This window comes from Crocodylus porosus, unplaced genomic scaffold, assembly GCF_001723895.1.
Source record: "Crocodylus porosus isolate Cpor-Errol unplaced genomic scaffold, CroPor_comp1, whole genome shotgun sequence".
Classification (NCBI taxonomy): Eukaryota; Metazoa; Chordata; order Crocodylia; family Crocodylidae; genus Crocodylus; species Crocodylus porosus.
The window spans coordinates 8128673-8153139 of NW_017728935.1; the positions used below are offsets into that span (position 1 = coordinate 8128673).

The following is a 24467-nucleotide window of genomic DNA, read 5'->3' on the forward strand; positions in this document are numbered from 1 at the left end:
AGCTACAAAGGGATGATTTCTCACTGCCTTGCTACTGCTTTAATCTCTAGCCTGTTCAGAAAGGGAATGTTTAATTGGTGCCCTGGTGAAATAAAATGCTAAAATATATTGAAAGGCGTCCTCTTTCCCTCTGTTGTAACATTAATCCCCCAATATCTTTGGGCCCCTTGCCGGGTATTGAGCTAAAGAAAGGAGCTGGAGGAGGTCGTCCTCTATACATCTGTCTGTAATGCAAAAACTCCCTCGGTACACTTATCATACATAATCCAATACCTCAATTAAACCTGACAGACCTTTCTGCAATAACAATTTAAAGACACAGAATAAATCTTTCCCTATGATATGTCTTTATGACTCAAAGCGGGCTTTTCTGCATTTTTTTGAGGTAGCTTGTGCGGGGAGACATTTGTTTGTGAACAGAAATCTGGGGTGGACCCCTGGCTCTTCTGCGGAGCATGTGGTGGTAGTGCACGTGCGTTTGTATGTACACGGGCAGAAACAGTCAAGGAGAGTTTCTGAAGAGATGGATTGGACCAGGAGCTGTTCTGCCAAATCACAGTGTAAATGAAAAAAGACCTGTAGTTTTGTTTTGGGGTTTTGTTTTGTTTTTTTTTGGGGGGGGGATGGATCCATATTCTTAATGGCTCTTTATCAATATTTGCATGAATGTTGTTTAATATGAGCCTGCACCTTCCCTTCTTATGTATGCCAGACTGGGCTGTAGCGAGGGAAAAGGGTTTCTCTAAAGTTTGGAGCATCTGTTTGAAAGTCAAGGTCCCTACACCCTACCTCATCCTCCAAAAAGCAGCCTGGGAAGAAGTGCTGGCAATCCAGTGAAAGGATCTGAAATGATAAGCAGCCTTTGGGCTCTGCATTTCTCAGTCGCTTACAAAAATGCTTTATAGAACTTGCAGCAGAAAGATTAACAATAATGCAACCATTAAATAAAAGGATTTCTAGCCTGCTTTCTTCCTGCCCCCACTGTTAAAGATCTTGATTCCCACACCAAGTTGGAGAAAGCAAGTGCAACTAGGATTTTAGAAAACACTTTTATTTCTTATGGCAACACACTTGATACAGGACCATTGAAGGCGACAGCATTGCATGATAATCATCCTAGTTCCAGTCAGTCTTGACAGTATGCTCCATTGCTTGTGTTCATTAGGACAGTAGGTCTAAAATGCTCATTTCTCCATGATGATGTGGCGGATGATAGAGATGTCAAGCGAGTGCTATGAGTAATGCACAGTTTTATCCCTAGAGTCACTTGCTGAGAGTAACACCCACCTTTTCAGACTTGGCAGAGCCTGCGGCTTCAGGGCATATTTGGTTTGTCTCTGAGGTGCATTGGATTGTGGCTATAGCTCAGGAGATCTTGTGTTTCTAACTAGTCACACTTAACTTGTTCCTAATTTGGACTAAAATAGTCCCAAGTTTTCTGCAACTTGGACAAAAATATAGAAAAGCTCCTCGGTGATTTTTTGGAGCCAGCATCCAGGGGAGGGTCTCTTGGTGTTGGTAGACTGCCCAAACTGGCAATTTGTGGGGGAGCCTGGGCCTTTATGTTTTGCTTGTGCTGCACTTCGAAACGATGGAGTCCTGGTTCATAGCAGGAGCCCCTCGTACACAATGATGGGAGACCGCACTGCCTTTTCTGAGGCTTCAGCTTTGGCTCACCACAGCAAGCAAATAAAAGGTGGGGGGATTTGGCCACCTGCCACGGGAAGGGAAGAAAGGAGAGCAAGCTGAAGCCCACAAACAGGTGACATCAGAGGTGTCAGGCTGAGCAGCGACCTTCTCCTGAGTCCTGCTGTAACCCTTTCCCAAGACCCTGCCTCCCGCTTACATGCAAGGGCAGGATCTGGCCCGGAGGAAATCCATTAAGCTGTAAATTCTTAGCATGACAAGCTAGAGTAACTCTGCTCTTCTGTTTCATGTCACAGGCTGTGTAGAGACTCCTTCGTTAGTTAGTCGATAATTGACTCAATGGCCTGTAATAGCTCATTCTGATCAGTTCCAGTCCATTGGGTGAATGCACAAGCCGGCCCTGCTCAGTAAGTCACGTGGCAAAGCCTGTCCCGAGGTCTCTGCCCATGCGCAGTGACCTGTTCAGACACACAAACTCACCCTTGTTTTAAATTCCGTTCTGCAGAGACGTCGGAGCTCGTGAGATGCTTGCTAGACCTCAGCAGAAAGCAGCCTGGAGGGACAGGATAGCTTAAGGGGGTAATTGCAGGCAGAGCCTAATAGGGTGTTTCAGGGGCTTTTCATACATTTCATAGACATTAGGGCTGGAAGGGACCTGGGTGTTTGAGTGGTGAGAAAGCGTTGAGTGCTGCCTTCAGGGCCCTGAGCCAGGAGCACTTGAAATCACCAGTCACCGTTGAGAAGCTCAGCCAAGCTAATTGTGATCTGGCCCAGTTCACTCCTGACCCATCTGACAGCTTCGGTCTGGTTTCGGTCCAGTTGCCCACTTCCCGGCTGATATTTTCACGTGGGTGGGCTTGGAAAAGAGCCTCAGCGGACCACAGAGACTGAAATTGGTTCTAGTGGGATGGCTCTGAAGAGGTGCATGGCAGGGAAACTTCTGAAGGCGCTACCCATGTGTGCCTGAAATGCATCGCAGTCTCACTGTGGCACTTTATATACTACAACCATATTCACAGTAAGCAAAAAAATCTTAAAGTAGAGCCTCAGCTCTTCTTTGGGGGAGTGGGAAGGCCTCCTACTAAGCAACTTGAACTAAAATATAGAAAAGCTCCTAAGGGATTTTTGGAGCTCGTATCCTATTGACTTCCAGTGGACTTTTGCAGACGAGTTTTTCTAAGACATGAATGTCATTCAGGCATCTAAATCTCCTTTCAAAATGTCCTGCCAAGTTCCAATATTACCTAGGCACTTCTTTAAAATGCTTGCCATTAGGAACCTGATGAATCTCAGACCGTTAAAGCCATTTGGGCTCCCAAAGTACCTGTCACTTTTAAAGCAGGGAGTCCAAATCATGGAGGCACTTTAAACAGTTTTACCCAGTGTGAGTCAAACTGTTTCCGATTCAAAAGAAATACTCAGAGCAAAATTATAGCCCCTTCCTATGTCCCTTATTTGGACCCTCCTACCTTGCATGCGGTTGTTGAAGACTGTCTGTGCTTCTTCCATTGCCTTTTTTTAAACGAAATGTGCAGCCTGAGGAGTGCAAATGATTAGGAGGCAGCAGGGTCCTTAAAAAAAGGATTGCGAAGGTCTGTGCACCATGTAGATGCCTCCTAGTCAAGTTACAGGGACACTTTTGGGGCTGGATAAAGGTGCGTGCCTGTTAACAATGGTGATATCTGGCGTGCTGCTCCTTCACGGTGGCTTCGATAATCACCCAAACTGGAAGCTATTCTGCTCGACATGATTGTGGCCATACTCGGTGACTACACTTGTAAAGATGATAACAACGATGGTAATAAGGCTTGATGTGTGCTGGTCCCACACAAGTAATTGTGCGTACCACGTCTAACCATCACATGCGTTTTGTCTGCGGGCACAGCAGAAGTGAAATTAGCCCTTTTGCAGGGCAAGAGAATTAAAGAGGGCAGATCTGGGGTTTGACCTCCTGTCCCCGTTGAGGTCTAGCTGTTGCAGGGGGAGTAAGTGAAGGCAGGTTTTGGGCCTGAGTGGGTATTGGTAATTGTGAGATGCAAAGAGGCTTCAGCCAGTGATAACGAGCCAGATGCTTAGATGCCGTCATTCAGAGCAACTGCTCCAAAGTCCATAAAACTTAGTCGGCTCTACACCAGCTGAGGCTGTGGCTAGGACCCAGGGCCACATATGACTTCACAGTAACAGCGGGGCTCAGACTTGCACCCACCCTCCCCAGCAGCACAAAGCTACCCTTGTGCTGCCATTGCTGGCACGGCAGGAGTGCCTGGGGGTCCCAGCTGAGCTCGAGGCCCCATGTGCTCTGTGTGGTGTCAGATACATGGCAAGATGCACACTCAGCTCTGACAGGCAGCCGTTGGATGGCCAAGCTGGCAGGCTGCTGCTTTGGATGACACCACAGTTGAGCCTTGGAGCCTGGACTAACACCCAGGTCTCCTGGCACCTAGTCCAGTGCCTTATTCGCTGGGGTAGCATCACTGAAGACCACTGGTATCAGCATGATCAGGTCGGGGACAGGCAGCTGAGCAGTTCGGATTGTAGCCAGTAGAGGGAAGTCGCACATGTATACACGATCTCTCTCCTTACTAATTGCTAGTAGAGCTGCAAAAGCTGAAGAGAAACATCAAATATGCACCTAGGTGCTTCCTTATTAGTACAGGAAGGACGATTAAGATTCACATTTGCATGAAGACTTAGCAAAGTACAGACTCTGAAATATCTCAAGAAATGCTTTGCTTTTTGCAGAAGAGATACCTTAGTACATATTCTTAGCGCTTCGCAGAATCCTTGCATTTCCCCCTTTTCTCTCCATCGCGCCCTTTTACAGAGGAGCTATTCTTAGGTGCCTCATGAGGTTGGTTAGAAATGGCATATTATCTGAACCTTCAATTTTTGATATCCAGGCTCAGCACAGGAATTGCTGGCAATTGTGTTTTTGACAGTAACAAGACACTCTGTAACTCAGGAGTCTGAGACGTTCTGTTCTCCTGTCATTGAACTTAATGAAAACATATTTCAGTTTAAAAAAAAAAAATTATCCCATGCTAATTTTGGCTTCATTCAAATCACGGGGTGGAGACAAAAGCTTGCATTTGCCGATGGTATGTGTTGGTGAGGAACAGGGCAAAATTGGTAATGGGAAAAGAAAAATCCCTTCAGTTTTCCAAGGAAATACTATGACCAATAGAGAGGGAAAAAGAAGAGAAAACCCTATGAAAAATTACTTGACAAGGATTTTCTAAAGAGGAAGAATAGCATAAAGTGCAGGTTCTATTCCCATTGATCTTTCACTCAGCTTCACATGTACATGTGGGCTTGACTATTTGATGTTACTGTCACAGGTAATAACTGAGTGGAAACAATCACTTTGAAATAACTGCCTGCAATTCTCCTATTGTAGTGATTTATGCTGAATAATTATTAGCTCTGTTGAATATTGCATTGGATAGATATGATGCTAGTAGCTAAAAGCTGTCAGCAATTGGCATCAGCATTAATGAATGAAATTTTCCCCGCTTGAGTGCGGCGTGCTATCCTTGGGAGCCTATAGATGGTGCTCTCTTCTCTCCCCACAATTTCCAGCAGCTGTTTTAAATCCAGTTCAGCTGTGAAGCAGGCTTCTTGGATGGTGTTTCCCTGACTCCTGTGGAGTGGCCTGAACAGGCATGTGGAAGAAGAGATTTGTCTGCCTGTCCTTGGGAGAGCCATTACAGACCAAGCAGCAATGCCTGCTGCTGCGCACATGTGCAAATGCCCAGAAAAAAACACAGGAGGTAAGGCATAAAAGCCACTTTATCCAGGTCTTAGCAAGCGTATGAAAAGCTGAGGGCTGGGACGATGGGAAGACGTGTAGGAGTGTGTGGTGCAGAGATTCATGACCCTTGTGCTCTGAAGCATGGGGGTTTGTCAAAGAGGAAAAAAGCCAATACCCAGGCTCAGACAGCAGACCCCTCTCCCTGCCTCCCAGCTTCACAGGCTGCTCAGCTGTTTGCAAGCTATGGCCCGGAGCCTCAGCTGCAGCTACAGTATAGCCGGTGCATCTTTCTGCCCTGCGAGGAGGGTGGTAGGAGCTCGGAGGGGGCTCTGAGCCTGGTCCTGTGACTATCCAGTCACTATTCAGGTCCCAGGGCTCTGTCAGGATGCTCTAAACCTATGCATGGGGCTGAACCCTGGTGAGAAGCAGCATTTCTATAGCTTGGGATGGGCGGGGGGCCCAGTGAGGCTTTCCACACATCAGGCTCTGCCCCAGTCCCTACCTTGCACAGTCAGGTTTAGTCACTGTAGGATCAGACCTATCAAGGCAACTTTCTTGGTTATGATAGTGAAGGGGCCCCAGGCTCAGCGCACCCATAGGAACCATCCAGCCCCTCCTCGGGGTGCTGCTCTTTCTGCCCCAACCCATGCGGATGGGTGGAGAGCAGGTGAGAAGCAGCTAGCACGGCGGTGCTCTTTGATCCTGACCGGGGGCACCAGAGAAGGTGCTGTAACTCTGAGGCACGGTTTCTTCCCACCCTGCTTGTGTCTTAGTGCGGCTTCGTGCCACCCTTTCCGCAGAGTGGGATGTGAAATTTCCTGGAAACCCCGGAAATCCCCAGGGTAAGGCCTGCGAGTGTAACTGGAGGACGGGTGGGTCATGACGTCTAGCTTCCCCGTGACGCAGCAGCTGCACGTGTGTCACTTTGCGGGGTCTCTGGCAGCAGCACCCCTTGCTTCGTGGAGGCTGTGGCCTTTAGGGCTTGGAGGCTACTTGTGTCATGTGCTGGTGTTGGCAGGAGCTCCTAATGCTACAAGGCAGACGCGTGCCCACACTCCTGCTGGTTCAGTGTTCACCTCAGGGTTGTACGTGCAGGAGGTGGCATCTACCTCTCATACATGTGCGTGCATTTCTGGAGCAGTTAAAATTTTTGGTGGGGGTTCAGACTTTGGTTCAAGCCCTTGGACCTGATACTGGTGCACAGGACTGGATGGGTCACCAAGTGCAGTCCCTGGATAGCTCGGGTCCCTTGCATGGACTGACTGAGCTCCATCTGAAAACGAGGGAGGGTTGTAGGTGGGAGGCTGTCCCACAACATGCTGCTCTTTGGGTTAGAAACCTACTTCTGACTTCCAGCCTAAATGTCTTCATGGCTGGTTTGGAGCCATTAATTCTGGCACTAGCTCTGCCTCTCAGTGAACCTAGCTGTTCTCCTGCTCTGATGCATTAGCAGACACGAATCGCATCCTCTTTCAGCCTTCGTTTTGCCAAACAGTTTTTGTCTCCGTTCATGATAAGCCATTTCCCTAATAGCCTTTGTTCCAGGTGGAGTTCATCTCCGTTACATAGTTTATGGGTGATGAGGCCCCCAGCGCCTTTTACAGTGGGCTCAGAGCCCACCCTCTATACAGGGAGAGGTTTGCCTTGACCTCCCACAAGACGCAAGTGCTAGAACTGGCCGTGGCAGGGTAGCAACTCCCTCCTCTCCCAGGGCAAATGACTGAAGATAGCAAAGGGTATGTGCATGCATACAGAGAGTGGGGCAGACCTCCTCCCTTCTACTTCCCTCATGCTCGGTTACTCTCGGGCTAGGAACAGGCATTTAAAAAGCCCGAGGTGGAATCGGTCTAAGTGGTGCCATTTTCTGTAAGCAGCGTAGGTTAGATCAGAAGTGACCAGAAACGCACACAAATACACAACAAATCTTAGAGCAGGTTCCACCATTTTTAAACCACTCTGTGCCCCGAGCTCCTGTTCTGCTATGGGTATGGACTGGTTTTGTGAGCTGATCTTCCAGATACAGCCTGGTTTTTGATCCCCCGTACTGGTAAAAGTATCATGTCTGTTACCTGGCTTCAACCAACGGGAGCACGGGCAGAACAGGTTTAAGGCCCTGCATCTTGTTTATAGCCTTCACGTGCCCCGCAAAGGCCAGCCAGCTTCGGCAGCGCTTGGGAGACGGCGCATAAACGGCATCTCGTGACCCCTATCGACGCGGGGCCTCGGGGCTGCCATTGCCAGGTGCAGCAGAATGGCATGCCCCAAGGGGGATGCTCGCAGAGGAGGGGAAAGGGGCAGGCAGAGGGTTGTGGGGAGCAATAAAGGACTCCACGACCATCCTGTTTGATTTGTAGCAGGATGAGTCAAGCTTCTGTTTCTGGTGCCCCAGGATGTCAGCTTCCCACAAAGCTGTGGGGGGAGACGCCGCCATAAATTATGGCTCCGTGGCTCTTTTTTATGTGGGTCCTGCCCAGTTTTGTTTCCTACGCAAACAGCTTTCTGTTTCTCAGGGCGTCTTTATGTTCTCTGTTCGCTATCATTTGGCCGGTAAATTATCCAGAGTGACTTGCACCAGACCTCTCTGCTGGTGGTTACCACTGTGCTGGGGGCAGCTGGAGAAAAGACTCCCTGGTGCAAAGTGAGATATAGTTTCCATGTAGGCACTGGGCACCCATGTCCACGTGGCTGTAAAGCAGGTTGCCATCAGCTCATGATGCGAGACTGTTGAAAGGGATGCCGTGCTGTGCAGTGCTCTCAGTTTTCCCTTAGTATACGTGTGCAGAACAGACCACACAAGCAAATATGCAAAAGAAGAAAATGCACATCTAAACCTGTATGCAGAACACTGGTGTGGCGTGTCCAGAAAGCACAAACATGCACAGCTTGCACACACAAGCTTCACAGATGTGGATCTGTGCATATAACAAAGAGGCAGCAATGCACCAAATGCTCCACAAATGCAAGAAAGAGACATGGAGACATATTTTCAAAATAAAGTGACAAGATGCCCGAAGCCTAGTACACACATACACAGACACATAGGCGTAGGAACAAATATGCCCAGTACTAGCACACAGCAGCACGTGGACGGAGCCACAGGATGTAGGACACAAATAAGACCTGCGTGGAAGACACAAATACAGCATCAAACACTGACACACGTGCTAACAAGCACATCTATGCAAGATGCTGGCATCAAACCCAGATAGGCCACATGCACATACCTCTTGAATGCACATGCAAGTACAGACATACTGTGTGTGGTGTGTAATATGAGTGTACCACAAACACGTGTGTTCTCTTCCTAGTGATAAATACTTATGGTGAAAGCCTGGTATGCTTCCAGTGACAGAAGGGCTTCCTGCAATTTCCAGGTACTGCTATTGTCACAGGCCTTGGGCATGGGTTAACACAACTTGACACAAGGATTTTACCTGTAGTTGGCTCAGGTATGAAGCTGCTGTTGCCTAAAACCTGCGTGACCAGAGAACTGGTTAGGCAAACAGACCATTCATCAGCTTGCACTCCCTGGCCTCCGTACCCCAGGTGAATCCTGGCTGGTGCCTTCTTGCTCTTGCGCACACCCTGAAAAAGACCCTTGCTCCTCACCTGCATCATATGTGTGACCTCCTCTGCTGCCCTTTTGGGCTGCTCCCCTAGCTCAGCAATCGTGTAATTAGCCGGAGAGAGACTCTCCATCTTGACAACAACTGGCCATCAATAAATAATAACCAGAATGCAGGATGCCGACAGTCCAGCCAAGAGGAGAGAGCAATTAAGATGCTCTGACCCGCCTTGTACGGCTTCCCACGAAAGGAGAAATTGCATTAGTGGGACGAGCGTTTAGCCAAGGCTGGTATTTGTAATGGGATTTAGTGGCGTTTGCTGTGAAGGCAAGACACAGAAAATGTAGCGGGGGCAGAATAACGAAAGAGCAGAGCTTGCTCTGTGCAGAGAGCGGCCTCATTTCCCTGTCCCAAGCTGAATAGCTGTGTTGTAGATAGCCTTTCAGGGTGCTTAAATATCCCCAGTCCCGGACTCAATCTAGCTATGAGAGGTCTATATTGAGCAGGTTTTTTTGGTGTTGGGCGGTGGAACTGGAGCTTGCTCCATCCACTCCATGCATCGGCCTGGTGTTACCGGTGCAAAAAAAATAAAATAAAATCTAGCTATGAGTGAAGCAGTTGAGGGGAAAGGGGAGCAAGGCCTGAGCTGGGCCAGGGCCTCCTGCTGGAGAATTGCAGGGAGCATGCTTAAACAAGGAAATCCTTTCCTGAGCGACAGGGAACATGGAGACAGGGAAAATCTCCTCTTAGAGAGGTGAATTCGCTGCCTACTGGGTGGCTTTCTCCTTGGGGAGACTATTGATTTCTTGTCTGTTGTAGTCCCCTCGAGGGGAGAAATACCTTTAAACTGCCTGTGAGCAATAGGAATGAGCTCACGGGCTTAATTTATCTCCTTTCTGCCCTTCTCAAACATACACTTCTGCAAAGGGAAAAAGCAACAGGGGCCAAAGAGGGCAAGCAGCAACCTGCTGAGCACCTGTCTAGTCTGCTGCCAAGGGAAAGGACCTTTCTGGTGCATCACTGAGTCTGTCTTCCTCAAGAGGCATAGAGACTTCAGGGAAGAGATTTTTTTTTTTTTTTTATTTCCCCTAAATGGTTTTAGTTAGCTGCAGGCATGTGATCTGTGGGCAGGGGGCAGCTGGGGAGCCTCTTCAGTAGCGTTAATCTCTTCCCCTGACTATTCCCGGATACCTGGTGAGCGGTATGCCTTGACTAAGGGGTATAGGCTGTAGGCGTGTTAGTTTAGGGACGAGATGCATTGATTTAAAGCCTTTACTGGAGAGGTTGGGAAGTAGAGACTGGCCTCTCCTGTTCAGGGACGGTCAGGATCTTACTCCTCCATTGCTCCTGAAGAAGCTGTGCTGATTTGAAATGCACGTCTGTGTGGCTGTAGCTTTTAGAGCCAGCTAGTCATGTGAGCCTGCCTCTGCTATATAAAGAGCAGCTTTCAGCACCTGCACCCACTTCAGAGTAGGGGAGCATTGTTCGGGAGCTCCATATGGAAGAGCGGAGAAGCCACATAAGTAGCTATGTGGTCTGTCTGCTATCTCCTCAGGGCAGTGGAGATGATTGCAAGGCTCAGCTGTTCCTGTACGTATGGTTCCCTCTCTATTTTATAATTTGTTTTGCAGCTCCTCCGAGCCTCTCTGGGGATGGGAACGTTATCTGAATCGGATGACCTGGCTTTATTTAAAGCATTTCAGTCTCTAGAGTGGTGTCCTGGTTTGAATATTACCCCACTCACGCTCCCTTACATGTCCCAGAGACATACCCCAACATAACACGGTGCAACCACAAGCCTTCAAAGCTCTCCTGGCAACCGGCAACTCGCTGACATATCACCACTTGGCTGCAGCCCCTTCTTCAGCTGGTCTGATGGGGGGCAGGATCTTCTGTGTCTACAGCCTGGTCCTCCCACTTGTATGCTGTGGTGGGCCTGAAGTTTTTAGGTGGGAATCCCAATTGCTCATCCACTCTGAGAGTGTTGCATCAGGCGCGGTGTGGGTTGGGATGGTCTGCAATCGGCTCCTGGTCCTCTTGCCTGTCGAGTTGGATGTGGGTGGTAGACCCTGGGCTGCTTGCAGTCTGCGTTTACTCTTCCCAGTAGGAATCTGCTGGTTAATGATACCTAGCACTTGCATGTTGCCTTGTGGCCCAAGGGTCTGAATCCAGTCCAGTTGCATCTCAAGTCAGACCTGTGCAGTAGGATTTCCCGAGCACAATCGTTAGAAGTAGTCATCCCCTTTAATTCATCCAGGAGCATACGAGGTGCAGAAACCACCCCCAGGGGCTCTGAACCAGCGCCCTGAGAAAGGAGCAGAACCCAGGGGCTTTGGGGGGTGCAGGCATGGCCAGGTACTGGGAATGCAAACGCTGCATGAAACTCGTTTCCCTCTTGCTGCGCTGAAGGAGAAAAAGTGTAGCAGGGAGCCGGGGTTGTGACTTGTCCAGGTGCACGTAGGAAGTGTGCGGCAGCAGCTGAGACGAGAACCGAGACGGCCTGATTCAGATTCCTTGCAGCACAGGCCCTGGTCCATGCCTGTATCTCCTCGCTCCTGTTCTGCAGTGCAACACGCACATATGTAACTAGGAGGTGCTGGATGGCTCAGAGGGTGAGTAATGGGTTGTGGAGCCTTTCTCAGCCTTTCAAATCTGACCCATGCAGGCAGTAACCAGAAGTTGTTGCCATATGATGGCTAGCTAGTGGCCAGGTCAGGAAATGGATGCCCTAACACGGGAGCTGCCTTGAAACTGCGACGGTTCCTATTTTTCACTGCGTTTTTATTTCTGTCCGTGTGTCCACATGCATATAAAATAAAAGGCATAGGTGCATAGAGGATCCCTATCAGGGAAGCCTCCCAAAGCCTGGTGAGGGGCAGCAGGGAGCAGGTAGACAGGGGTGGGCTGGCGGTATCCCCACCTTTCCATTTCTCTTTGCAAACCGGGCTGAGTGGGCAGCACCCATGTGTCAGTCCCCGTTTCCCAGCCCTGCCTCTGAATCCTTTTGCTTTTGCTGGAGTTTTACCTTTAAGGTAGTTTGCGGGTGGCTGGGCCGGCTCAGCAAGTTCGTGGGGAACAAGTGTCAATGGAGGGCTGTAGCTTGCACCTGCATCCCCTGAGCCGCTTTCCTTGCATGACACCGGAGAGAGAAATGCAAGGGTCCAGCATTCGGCACTGGGGAAGGCCTGCGGTTTGGAGCTGGCGGCTGAGCAAGAGTTAACCCCCAGTGACTGTATGTTAATGAGCTACATGGTAATGCAGGGAGGCAGGCTTTCGCAGGCAGACTGCTGCCTCTGCTGCTGATGGGGGGATGAGCTTCCAGTGTCAGCCTAGAGCCGGGAGAAGGAGTGCACAGTTACTGTGAAATTCAGCTGGTAGAAAGAGAGAGCGAGGGAGAGACACGGAGAGAGAGGAAAAAACAGCTCTGTGAAGGAAATGGGACTGTAAAAAAAAAAAAAAAAAAAAAAAAAAAAAAAAAAAAAAATAAAAAAAGCAGAGGAAGCCCGGGATGGCTGATGTCAGGGAGGGTAGAGGAGAAGTCTAGGTGGGCGAATCCTAGGAATAAGGACCATTAAAAATAATAAGAATAATTGGCTACCAGCCGCACAGGGGCTTCAGAGGAATGACTGACTGACTGCCTGGAGGAGCTGTTCCAAGGAAGAGCAGAGAGACTTTAGGAATACAGATAAGTAGCTGGTGACTTGCGGCGGATTTCAATGAATTCAGGGTCGGTCTGGATTACCTCTCCGTAAATCCAAGGAGGTGGAGGGGTGGGGGGAGAAAGCAGAGAGCCCCCAAGGAGCCAGACGGAAGAGGATCTTTAGGTCTGGTAAGTAAGCCACCCAGCCGGGGTGGGCAAAGCGGGGTGGTGCCTCCAGCCAGCACCTGCCCCTCTCTTATTCTGCATGAGGGGAGCCCCCATATATCCTTTCCCAGCACCGCGGCTTTGGCAGCGGGGAGAGCGCCAAAGGGGGAGTCTTGCCAGGTGCCCCCGGGGAAGGACCCCCACCACTTCCTTGTGGATGGGGCTGGGGGGGGGGCATGCATGGCATGAAGGGCTCCAGAGCCTGGGGTTGTTTTCTGGGTGAGGCTGGAAGCTGTAGGAGCATGTTTGCCTTCCACTTGGGAACCTGCCCTTCTGGAAGTAGCTGGATTTGGGAGCATCATCCTGAGGGGGTTCCTAATTTGCTAGCTAAATCTCGACCCATAATGAAAGTCCTGTGATGCTCCCCTCTGTCTGTCCCCCTCCCCACCCTTCCCAATCCAGTTTGGGCATCCTGTTATTTTTTTCCCCTTCGTGTAGTTCTGCTGTAAATATGTTTTGTTCCTTGCTAAATCCAAGTGACTGCAATCTCTACCATTCAGTCCTGGGCTGGGGAAAGGCAGTGCATCATAAAGGAACAAAACCCCTCAAAAGTTGCCACTGACCAGGAGAGACTTTTTTTTTTTTTGCCAGCACTCAGGATTCCTGGAAAAAATAATATCCCCACTGTGAAAGTCCCAGATCCTGCAAGATCCCTTTACAGAAGCTGGGAAAGGGAAGGGGGAATCTGTGCATGCTTTTCTGAAAAAATTCCTAGGTCCCATAGACTGTTTCCAGCCTCATTAAACCCTGAAGTTGCTTGGATGTTACATGCGTGTTTATCATAACAGAGGCTTGTCTATACGTACAATGAGGGGCCCCGTTGTCCTCTCTTCATCCGGCCCCCAGTTTAACCTGGTGTGGTCAAACACCAGCCTTTTCTCTGTGCGAGCTGTGCCAGTACTTTATGCTCGTGAAGGCAGGGTGAATGATGTTAATTTAATCACTGTTCTAAGGAGCATCTGAAAGTCAGTACGTTAACATTAAGGGAAAGCAGGGGGGTTAGGAAGCGACAGAGGGGGGAAAAATCATGCCTCCGTGATCTGTGTTCAGGATACTGGCTCAGCAGTGAGCAAGGATGCAATGTTCATAGCTATGCAGTCCTGTTTCTAGGAGGGTTTCCTCCTCGTTACTTGTCTACCACTTGACATTTTGCTAGTAGAACGAATCTGTTTGATGGACCCTGACTGAGTTTTGGGAGGCCGACTCTCTGCTTTCATGTGCCGGACGGCCTCGGTGATATCAGTATCTCTAAAAGTTCAGTCAAATGACCTACTTCTACCACAGAATGACTGATGCCTTTGTGCCCCCTTCACAATCGATGCTTATATTTTTCCCAATGTGGAGATATTTGCCCTGGTTAAAAAATAAAAATAAGTGTGTCCTATGTTGCTGCCTTTTGCCAGATACTCTTTCAGTCTCAGCTTATAAACCCTAAGGCCTTAAATACCAGAGTTAGGAGTGGTTCTAGGATCTGAGCAGAGTCACCTTGACTTTGGAAGCACAGTCCAGCCTAGGAGTCACTTGTATGTATGGTTTCTCTTGTAAAATGGCTCATGGCACCAAATGCAGACACCTTGCCCTTCTCTCCTCTGCTGTGCTCATTGCAGGAAGATGAAGTAACCCAATTCACTCTTCGTTGCCTTTATAGCTGTATTTGATATCATTATTTGCACAGTTTCCCCCTGGCTTTTATAACAAGTTTGTGCAGTGGAAGCAGGTAACAGATGCTTTTGCGAACCCACGGATCTGATAGAAATAGCGGCTCCCAGTGCTTTCCTCGCACTCTGTCTTGCTCTCCCAGTTAACCCTGAGCTCTCCCTGGCCCCTCAGCTGTTGAGTGAAACTGAACTTTCCAAAATGCAGCTAGATATTAAAACCCCCAAAGACCCCAAGCACTCTCCACCTAGGTATATGATGCTGAAGAATGGATGACTCCTCCTGCCCTGCTCTTTAACTCTCTTCAGCAAATTGCATTAGGACATGACAAATTGGCTTGCAAAGCAGCTAAATGGAAATGACATTTGGAGCAGTTTGTGGTGTAGACGCTGCGGTGTCTCGACTTGCAGGATCTGCCTCAGGTCTCCCGTTGACCGTCTCCCGAGAGCTTTAGCGCTCTGGGGATCTCCAGAACTGGCTCTGGAAACTTTTGATGCAGTTTGAGCCTGGAGCCTTGGATGTGTCTCTTGGGATTGATCCAATGTCTGGGGAAGGCTTCAGCATGGATACGCTCGTGCAAGAGCTGAGCCAGCAGGCTGCATAGGTAATGGTTAGAAGTGGGAGACGATGCCCAGATGCGGCGTGGTGCGTGCGGACGGGCAATTCGAGAGGAGATGCCATACCTGCTTCTTGGTACCGGCACAATACGTTCTAGAGTCGCTTTGTAGAGGCATCTTTGTTCAGCCAGGATGGGTTAAGCAATGCTCGCCCACTCTTCCCCATGCACTTGCGTGCATTGGTTCAAACCCTGCCCTCATCAAGCGCTTTTAATTGGCCCCTCTATGGCTAGAACAAGAACCACGTGACAGGGGAGGGGGAATTTGCCCTCATCCCCATATTTCTGAACGCCGCGGCTCTCTGCCTATCTGCCTCCTGGCATTTCCATTCGGCCCCGGCGCCTTTGTAGCAAGTGCAAATATTGCTTCCTCCCTCTGTCTCGGGCATCCTTAAAAGAGGGGGGGAAAAACCAAGAGAGATGAACCTGAGCCCAGAGCGCTCCTGAGACAGGCCCTTTCACATCTCTAAACACTCCTGATTATTCAGCTAATCTTTATTTCATGGGCACGTTACAAGAAACACACAAACAGGGGAGGGGGGAAGTGGAAGGCGGTGGCACATTTAACATACACAAGAAAGGCGCTGGCAGGAATATATTCAGTCTTATTCTGCCGATATGAAATATTTATGGGTCTAAGTTGTGGCAGGATTTGCTCCCTGCCCTCTCTCCTCTCCCCTCCTCTTCTCCAGCGCCTTCCCTTGGCAAAAGGCGAATGAAAGCATCCAGCGCAGGGGCCCGCGTGCCTGTTCCCTGCAGAGCCCCTTCCTCACCCAGCTGTCTCGTGGGGGAGCGGCGCACAGCTGTCTGCACACATAGCCAGGGGCACAATGTACTTCTGTCCATCACGGCAAATGGGAGAAGCAGGGCTTGCTAGCCAAGCTAACCAAACCATAAAGAGACCCAAGCATTGTGTTTACAGTCTGTTAACTAGAAATAATTCAGGAACCGTCCATTTGGCGAGCCAGGAGAAAAAAAATCAGCTCCCCCCCACCCCTTTGAGGTGCCTGCATTTAATGGCAGGAGTCTGCTTTCCCCCTTGGGCATTGTCTTAATTCATTACGTCTAAATTTTCTATCCCTCTTTTTTTCCCCCTTCTCTCTCTCTCTCCCTGCCCCCCCACCCCACCTTTGACCCCCTCCCTACATTTCAAACAGTGATGAATGGACAAAAATCCCTCAAGGGAAACATTTTTTCACTTAGTTACAAAGATTTCATGGCTAATTAGAGTAAATGTGGTTTTTAGAGTGTTAATCTCTTAACCAGCTTGGCTAGGAGGCCGCGACGACAACAAAGAAAGGGAGGGCAAGAGGGCGGGGGCGGGGAGGCATCATCCAATCCGCCCCCCCCCCGCAAACGCTGATGGCCAAGTTCATCACGTCTTTATGCTCACAGCCCAGAGCATCCTAGAGGTGATTTGGGTCTGTCCGCTTCCTCAGTTGCTTTCCAAAGCTGTATACCTCGTCTCCGCTGGCCTTCCAAGCTGCTTTCTCTGCAGCCCCCCAGTGATGCCGAAACTCATGTGACTGCAGGACTTTAAAGCGTCTCAGGCTGGGGTAGCGGAAAGTTTTTTGCCCGCGGTTTGCGGACTGGCTCATAGATGGAGAGGAGAAAGTGTGAACAAAAGGAGCCAGGCAGCGCGTTGTCCTCGGGAGGTGCAGGGTGCTCTGAAGGGGGTGCTGTGTCCAGACCCTTTCCCTGCAGGTCAAGGGAAGCTGGGTGTGCACTGGGGCGGAGAGGAGGGCCGGCGGCATGCACGGCACGGTGCCGCGCTGACCTGTGGCAAAGCCACGCGGGGTCCTCTCCGCAGGCCGGAGCTTTGTCCGAGACCTGGGAGTCGGGCTCCTGACGGAGGCGGAAACGCAGGTAAAACGGAGCACGTGGAGTCTGTCGCACTTGCGGTACTCCCCGGTCAAGGCTTCTGGGCGGGGGGAAGCTGTAGAGCCGCCCGGCCTTTGGCATCGTGCGGGGAATTTAGCACCCGCTGTTTCGGCTCTGGATTCTTTTTCCAATCGATCGGTTTTCTTTTCCAGTCTGAGCAAGACACTTGCTGTGTTTTCCGCCCCCTCGGCCCTGTAATCTTTCCTCTCCTGCCTTCGCTGGCCTCAAGTCCGTAACTCAAATCTAATTTTGACCGAGACAGCTCCAAAATGGCTTAGGCAGCAGAGCAGTGAAATAATGAGCTGGCCAAATCGTAAGTTCCCAGCTCAGGAGTTGGCTGGATTGTGCAGGGTCTTGTCTTTGCCGGGAGACGGCATCCGCCCGGGCTGTGGGCCTGAAATACCGTCTCGTCCCGCTAGAGGGGGGCTCCGGCAGCTAGACTCAAATAGACAGAACAGCTTTTTTTGATGGGGGAAAAAAGAAGAAGAGAAAAATCAGCACCAAATGCAGTGTGGAAAGCTGCTAGGGCTGGTTTTACCATCCCCTTCAGAGTCGCCGGTCCCTTCTGATAAAAGGGAACATTAAGATGAGCGGCAATGTTCGACCCATCGCTTTCCCAAGTCCTGCCCGTTACTAGAAATAGCTCTTGTGGGGAGGCAGTAAGATTTTAATGTTATGCAAAGATTTCCAGCAAACCTGGCTGGCAGTGGCTGATTCCTCCCTCGCTACTGTGTGCTCTTGCAAGGTCTCCAACCTGGTTTCTTTCTGCCTCCCTACCGCGGTCTGAATTCGGGTGTCGAGACGCGCTCAGGCGGTGGTGAAATGGCTCTAATGGGATTTTAAAATAAAGTGAGACAAAATAAGTGAGTGTAGCGCATGTCAGTGATGTATCTCTCTAATCTAATCTTCCGCTGTGTATTCTCTGCCGGGCCTTTTGTCCGGGTTATAATCCACCCTTGTGTTTCATTGGGGCGGAGAAGTATTGCTCGCCTAACTTTGCCAGCTCATAGCGGTTCTGGCCGCTTTGGGGAAATGCTCAGACCAGAGATGGGGCACTGGGAAAGAGGTGGCCTCCCTCTTCCTGATCTGATATTTCCCGTCTCATGTTTCCCAGTGTAATCTCTGCCTCTCTTTGGGCGAAACCGAACGGGGAGGTGGTTGCGGGGAATGAAAAGCGAGATAAATGTATTATGTTATGAAAGTTTAATCCTGCTTTGCCTGGGTTGAAATTACATTCGGAGCGGGAGATAAAAGGCATCAGAGTCGCATTATAAAAAAAAAAAAGTCCAGATCATCGCAAAAGGAAAAGTGATAGCGAGCCTGGCCGAGACCTGTCAGCCGAACCCTCCAGCTTGCCCAGCGTGCAGGCAGAAACTGTTGCACTGCAACTGGAAAGCGGATGAGGGGTGCTCCCCACTCACAACTGCGGAGGAGCTGTGGGAGTGGACAGAAATTAAAGGCCACATGGGAGAAATGCTTTTTTTTTTGTGGGGGGGCGTGTAGCTGGACTATAGACAGCAGCTTGCAAGAGCCAAGCCCCTGGGTCAGCTTCATTTGGGATGGAAACGCCGTTGTGCTGCAAGTTAGAGCGGGGTGGGTGCACCTGGGGTTGCTCTGCGGTGAGCAGATGGCTCAAAATGCTAATGGAGGTTCCCCTTCATCCGACGGAGCAGCATCCCTGGCCTCTGGCACGCAGAGACCCAAGTGCTCTCCTGGCTGCGGGTGCGTGGTGGCTGGGTGATGTAGAGCTGGCACAACCCACCCTGCCCGCTCTTGGTCGTCCTGGCCTGCAGCGGACGGGCACTTCCAGTGCAGCATGGGCCACTTGGAAGGGAGACCTCTCGTCTACCTGCAGATTTTCCCCAGTGAAGGGTTCCCCGTAAGCTCCCTGTGTCTCCCGTTCGCTCGAGCGTGCTCTGTGGAGGCCTGGCAGGAGCTGGGCTGGAAGGGGCTTTGTGTTAGCAGGAGCCCGGCTTCCTCAGCAGGCGGGAGACGGACTCGCAGCCCTTGGCCTGCTTCGAAGTCCCTTCAGCACCTCCTGAAAGTGAAAGGTGACGTCTGAGTAAATATTACGCTGACCTCTCACCTCGCCCTCCCTCAGCTGCGGCAGCTCCTTTCTTACCGCTCGTTAATGAAGCAATCAGATGAGCTGGGGCTGAGCGGCGGTGGCAGGGGTGGGAGCTGATCCCGGTCTCCCTCTCCGTCTGCGCCGAGCCAGGCAGGGTGGGAGACCAGGGCAAGGGTGGGTCCAAAATACGAGGAAGACGACTTCATGCGAAGCCGAAAGCTAAACAGGAAAGGAAAGTCTCCTTCCTTGCTGCCTGGTGAGGCTGCCCCTCCTCCCCAGCCCTGGTCCTCGAGTGCTAGATAAGCATTTGCTCAGCTCGGGAGTGTTGCTGGGCCCTGGGGAGCGTGAGTCCTTATAGCTACTTAAAGGAGGCTAATGCCAGGCCTCCACGTCTGGTTGGGAGAGCAGTGTTAGCTGGAGCCTTGATATTTCTCAGCAGTTTGTATCAAGAAGAGCCCAAGAACTGTGCTTTTTGCAGCCAGAAGTGTTCCTGTTTGAGGAGCCACCGTAGCGTCCCGGCAGCAGGACTCCTTGCTGCCCCGTGTTAAGGGGGTTGGCTGCAGTGCAGATGTTCCCCACACCTGACCGACACGCCAGCAATAGTCCTGGCATCCGTGGGGTGCTACTGGCAAAACAGGCCCTTCTGCTTCCGTAGCTTCTTCCGTTTAGGGACCCGGCTGAAGCTAGATGACTCCGCTAACGGGTTTGCTTTCCGAGCTCGCAGCTGGGGAAGGTCCACATCATCTTGCAAGCTGTTTTTCACCTTTTACAGCAAGTGTAAAATCAATGCTAGGAGCTCAGCTTGCATGGGCAGCCTGTCAAAAAAAAGACGGTTCACCCAAACCAGGATGGGGAGAAGCAAGGGGGCAGTGGGTGCAGTTTGCGGGGTCTGCTGGCTTAGCCACACCGGGTATTTCTCTAATAGCAACCTGGGGGGTGCGGCGCATGGCCATGCAGCCTGGGTTTTAAGAACTGCAGGCAACAAAAGGCTGAGCATGCATCCAACTTCCGCCCCTCCGGAGGGACCAAGAAATGCTGTCTCCACGCTCCAGGTAGATGCCAGGCGGCCACTGCTGTGATGGCCACGCTCAGGATTGAACTAGCGAACCCCCGGAAAGCGAAGCCAGGCCTGTTAGCACCCGAGCTGAAGAGACGGGCCCACCATAGCAGGCTTGGTTCTGGCGTGGATTGGCTGCAGAAGGGGACACGTCCGCCTTGGGAGCTACAGCTCAGCCCCGCACTGCTTCACCCAGGGCTTTTTCTGCCTCGGGTTTTCCGGCGAGGAGCTTGGGTGGAGGCGGAGGGAGGATGACGGTTCACAGAGAGGACGCGCTCCATGCACCCCGTGGAAAGCAAGAGGAAATGGCTTATTCCCGTCTTGACTCCCAACGGGCTGTGACCAGCAAGCGGGAGCAACAGTTTTAATTCACTCATCGGCAGCCCCAGGCCAGCACCGAGCATCAGCGCGCCGACTGCCCTTTACCTTGTGTCAGGAAGCCCAGCGAGGCTGGAGAAAACAGGAAGCCTCTTCAGCAGTGAGTGGCTGCTTACTCACTCATTTTGCTGTGTAGCACGAGGCTCGGAGGAAGCACAGCTACCTCGACCTACCCCTGACTCAGCTGGGAACAGGTTACTCATGTTATTTCCAGGCTTAGTGAGTTGGGAAATAGATGCCTGTAGGAGACATCTAAGTGCATCCAACACTGTGGCTTTTAGTTGAGGTACTTCCTCTCATGCGTCATCAGCCGGGGAGAGCTTGAAATGCATTGCATGGCTGATCACGGCGCTGCCTGCCGTGGCAGCTCCACCGGTGTTTTTGGGTTGATATACATCCCAACCCCACAGAGGCAGAGGACCGGTTGCAGTGCACACACCCTTACACACCCGACACTTGCACTGCTTTAACTAGAGGCTTGTTTTAAAGCAGATTTAAAGCAATGCAAGCTTATATGTAGTCAGGACCAGACTTAAAGGTCCTGTGAGTGATACCTTGCCAGAGTCACCCCCACATTGCACGTGAAGCACTGCCAGAGCTAGGCCTTCAACAGTCAGTCGGTCTCAATATGTTGAGATTTACTTAAAAATAAAACTTGAAGACCTTTGGGTTAGTTTGGGGATTTTTGGTTCCTTCCTTGTTTCTTTTTTTCTAGTGGAGGAAGGCCAGAAACTGGCTTTTCATGGCATCAGCAGGTAATATCCTCATGGCTCCAGAAGCTCGAGCTTTCAGGGAAGCCCCAAATATGACAGATCTTGTGATTAAAACCAGAAGCGTCAACAGGGCTGTTCAAATGGGAAACTACAACGTATTTCTGAAGTGGGACTGCCCGGTTCCTTGAGAAGGCTACAAAAGCAGCGCTGAGCACTGCGACCTGCAGCATTTTGGCTGCCTCAGGGGGGCCTTAGCCAGCCTGCCTGATTTCATCCCATCTGGTATTTTGGTTTCCTGACTGAGTGGATCTGTTGGGATTGGGGGGACAGAGCGGGGAAGCTGGCTGTGTTAGGGTGTTACGCTCAAGGCCCCAGAGGTATTGATGTTGTGTCTGTAGCTTATACGGATGCCAAAATACCCTGAAAGGCAAAAATACAAGAGGGAGCACTGACCTTCTGCTCAAATGTCCTGCTTTTGCTGTTTTTTATTGCTGTCTGTAATGTTACTCAGGCATACTTTTTGCCAGTGCCTTTCCTCTGAATTTTTTAGTGGTAGCCTAAGAGCTGGGGGGAGAACAGGGAAAGGCAATTTCTTGATGATTTAAGAAAATGCTTGGTTACGCATTAAACATTTTTTTTTTTCCAGTGGATTTGAAGTGGCATGAGGAGTTAGAAACTTAAAGCCATTGTTCTGTTTGGTGCTGGGAATAAAGCATGTCACCGTCTTTGTACTGCAGCTTTGGAAGGGGCCGACGTTGCAGCGCAGCAGAGTCTCCGAGTTGAAAGGTCCAAGATCAAATTCTCACTGACTAGTAAGATGGTGGGCCCAAAATTAACCTCGCCCCTGCTGTAGCTAGGGATGGCCTCAGGGTGCAATGGTCTCCTGTAGCTGCTTGCATCGTTGACTTTGTGAGCAGTGCTGCTCAAGCAGATGGTGTGGACACGAGTGTTGTGAAAGAGCCTGGAGGTGTCAGAAGCCACTAGCATGTTAAGTTGTAGAAATGCAAACTTCCCCTGTAGCAGCACTGCCCCAGAAGAGCCCAGTCCACTTTTTTGGCACTTTGAGGTGTTTTAAAGGCAGTGTTAAGTCATAAGAAACATCTGAACTCTGCTTGGCTTCCTGCTTATTCTTTTCAGGGCTTTTGACACATCTGGCCTTTGTGACTTGCCCATCAAGGGTCAGTGCCAACAAGCGGGGGTGGATCTTGGAAAGGATTCAGCATCTCGTGTCATAGCAATCATCACTTGCCTAAAGGGGAGATGTTTCAGGGGTGTGGGTTGTAGCCGTGTTGGTCTAAGGACGTGGGCCGACAAGGTAAATCTGATGTCTTTTATCGGACCAACTCAAACAGTTGGAAAAATTCTTCTTAGCAAGCTTTCGGGTGCGGACAGCCTTTGTCAGGCTGAGGAAGTGTCTGCAGATGGAGTGTGCTCTTCCTGGATGGAGTGCTAAAACAGCCAGAGGCCACCGTGCACGCAAGAAATCCAGTCAATTAAAATGTAAATTGAGGTGGTCAATAGGTGAGAGACAGGTGGGGGGGAGGGAGATATAAGTGGCTGTAGTCAAAAGGTTGAGAGGGGAGGGTGGGAGGATGCTGAAAGCTTCTCAAAAGCTGCACCTGACTCTGGGCACAGGGAGCTTGCAATCTGCCCCTGGCTGCCCTTGGTCTCTGCCACTCCAGTTCCCTGCCTGAGAGTTGGGTTGGAGCTGGTCTGCTTCACAGGGCTGCAGAAGCATAATTTGCTTTGGGTTCCTATTATGAAAAGTGAGAGTGCTGGGTGAAAAATTGGTGGCATTAATAATTCATTGGGCTGGACTGTGGCACCACAGTAGAAGCTCCATTTCCCTTTACCGGCCATCCATCAGTACCCGCGCTGAGCTTTCTGCAGAGTGATGCATGAACTCGGGCGGAGGTGGCGAGCGCTTCTCCGACTGGTGCACTAGGTTCGACTCTGTTTAGACACCGAGCCTCGGGGGAGCAGGATCCACGCTGAGTACTAAGGCAGTGATAGCTTTGGCCTTTTGAGCTTTAAAATCTCATAGCAACAACACAAAGTTTGCAAACACTTTGGAAGCAAGGGCCTGGGGCCCTGCTTGCTTGTCTGCTCTGTGTGTGATGATGTTCAGATGCAAGGGCTCACATAATGGGGCTTTTCAAGGCGTAGAAATTGTATGGCATGGGCAATTCTGGGCCATCAGTTCCACCAAATGCATTTTCTGGCTTTGAGGTGGTCACAGATTGTGTGCGGCTGATCTGGGAAGTGCTACAACTAATCCTCGGGAAAGGACAAAGGCAGCTGCTACTGAAGGACTTGGGAGCATGTTTTGTAGCTTGTTTAAAAAAAAAAACCAGCCAGGCTCCCAGGAGAGAAGGTCACTGGGAAACTCTGTTTCAAGACTTTGGTCCCAGAAAGGCTTGGGTGGGATGAGGCGTGATGCTGCAAGCTGGGCATGGCCCTTTCCGTTTGGTTCTGGGCCAGCAGTGGCTACTTTTTTTAGCACCCTGGAATGGTTTGGTGATGTATATGGAAGGAGTTCAGTGTCAGGCTAGTTCCTGGCAGGCGAGGGTGAATTTTTCTACAATGACTAGAGGGATTTGAATGTCCTGCTTGAAAATCAGACTTCTTTGGAGATTTATCATGTTGGTCAACCACAATCAGTCATCCCTTTGGATCAACATCTCACTAACTTTGCTGATATGTCACGTAATTTGCATGATTATGGTGTTTAGGACCCCCATGGTCGGGAGGGAGTCCCGTTGTCCTACAAGCCGTACAGTGAACACCGAGATCATCCCTTCCTCGGAGAGCTCCTAGGCATCTGGTTAAAACACAGCACGTGAATCAGCCCAGGGCCAGGTTTTCCAGTGCTCGCTATATTAGAGCAGGACAAGATATCTTTTCCCCCCCTGTCCTCTGAACATTTTTGAGAGTTCAATATTTTCAGGCCTGAAGGCAGATTTAAACACCAAAACCCTAAGGTTTTGGAAACTGAAAGTCCAGGCGAATAAGCAACAATGAAAATCAACTTGAATCAACCGTAAGTTTTGTTTATATTTGTAATATAAAATATAAATGCTTCAACTTTTGTATGAAAAGTTGTTTGGAACTCCAAAATCAGGGTTTTTTTCTTTATTTGGAAAACGTCACTGCAAAACCTTTCTATGCTTTCAAACCTGTTTTCAGCATATTTTGAGGTGATTTTTTTTTTCTTAATTGACCCTTTCCCTTTAAAGATTTGGTTTTTGACACATTTGCATTCCCTGAGT

General features: G+C 50.3%; 1 protein-coding gene and 1 long non-coding RNA gene across 2 annotated transcripts in view; one reads left to right on the forward strand and one right to left on the reverse strand.

Moving 5' to 3' along the window:
• The first annotated feature begins 12241 nt into the window (after positions 1-12241).
• PLXNA2 (plexin A2) overlaps positions 12242-24467 on the forward strand; it is a 264936-nt gene continuing 252710 nt past the window's right edge. Inside the window, exon 1 of the mRNA XM_019546861.1 lies at positions 12242-12793. The gene's annotated coding sequence lies outside the window, so the exon portion shown is untranslated. The remainder of the gene's footprint in view (positions 12794-24467) is intronic.
• Positions 14401-19604, reverse strand: LOC109317905. The gene is made up of 2 exons (XR_002103141.1): positions 19105-19604; positions 14401-19020 (listed from the first exon to the last, which is right to left on the reverse strand). It is a non-coding gene; the product is annotated as an uncharacterized LOC109317905 (long non-coding RNA).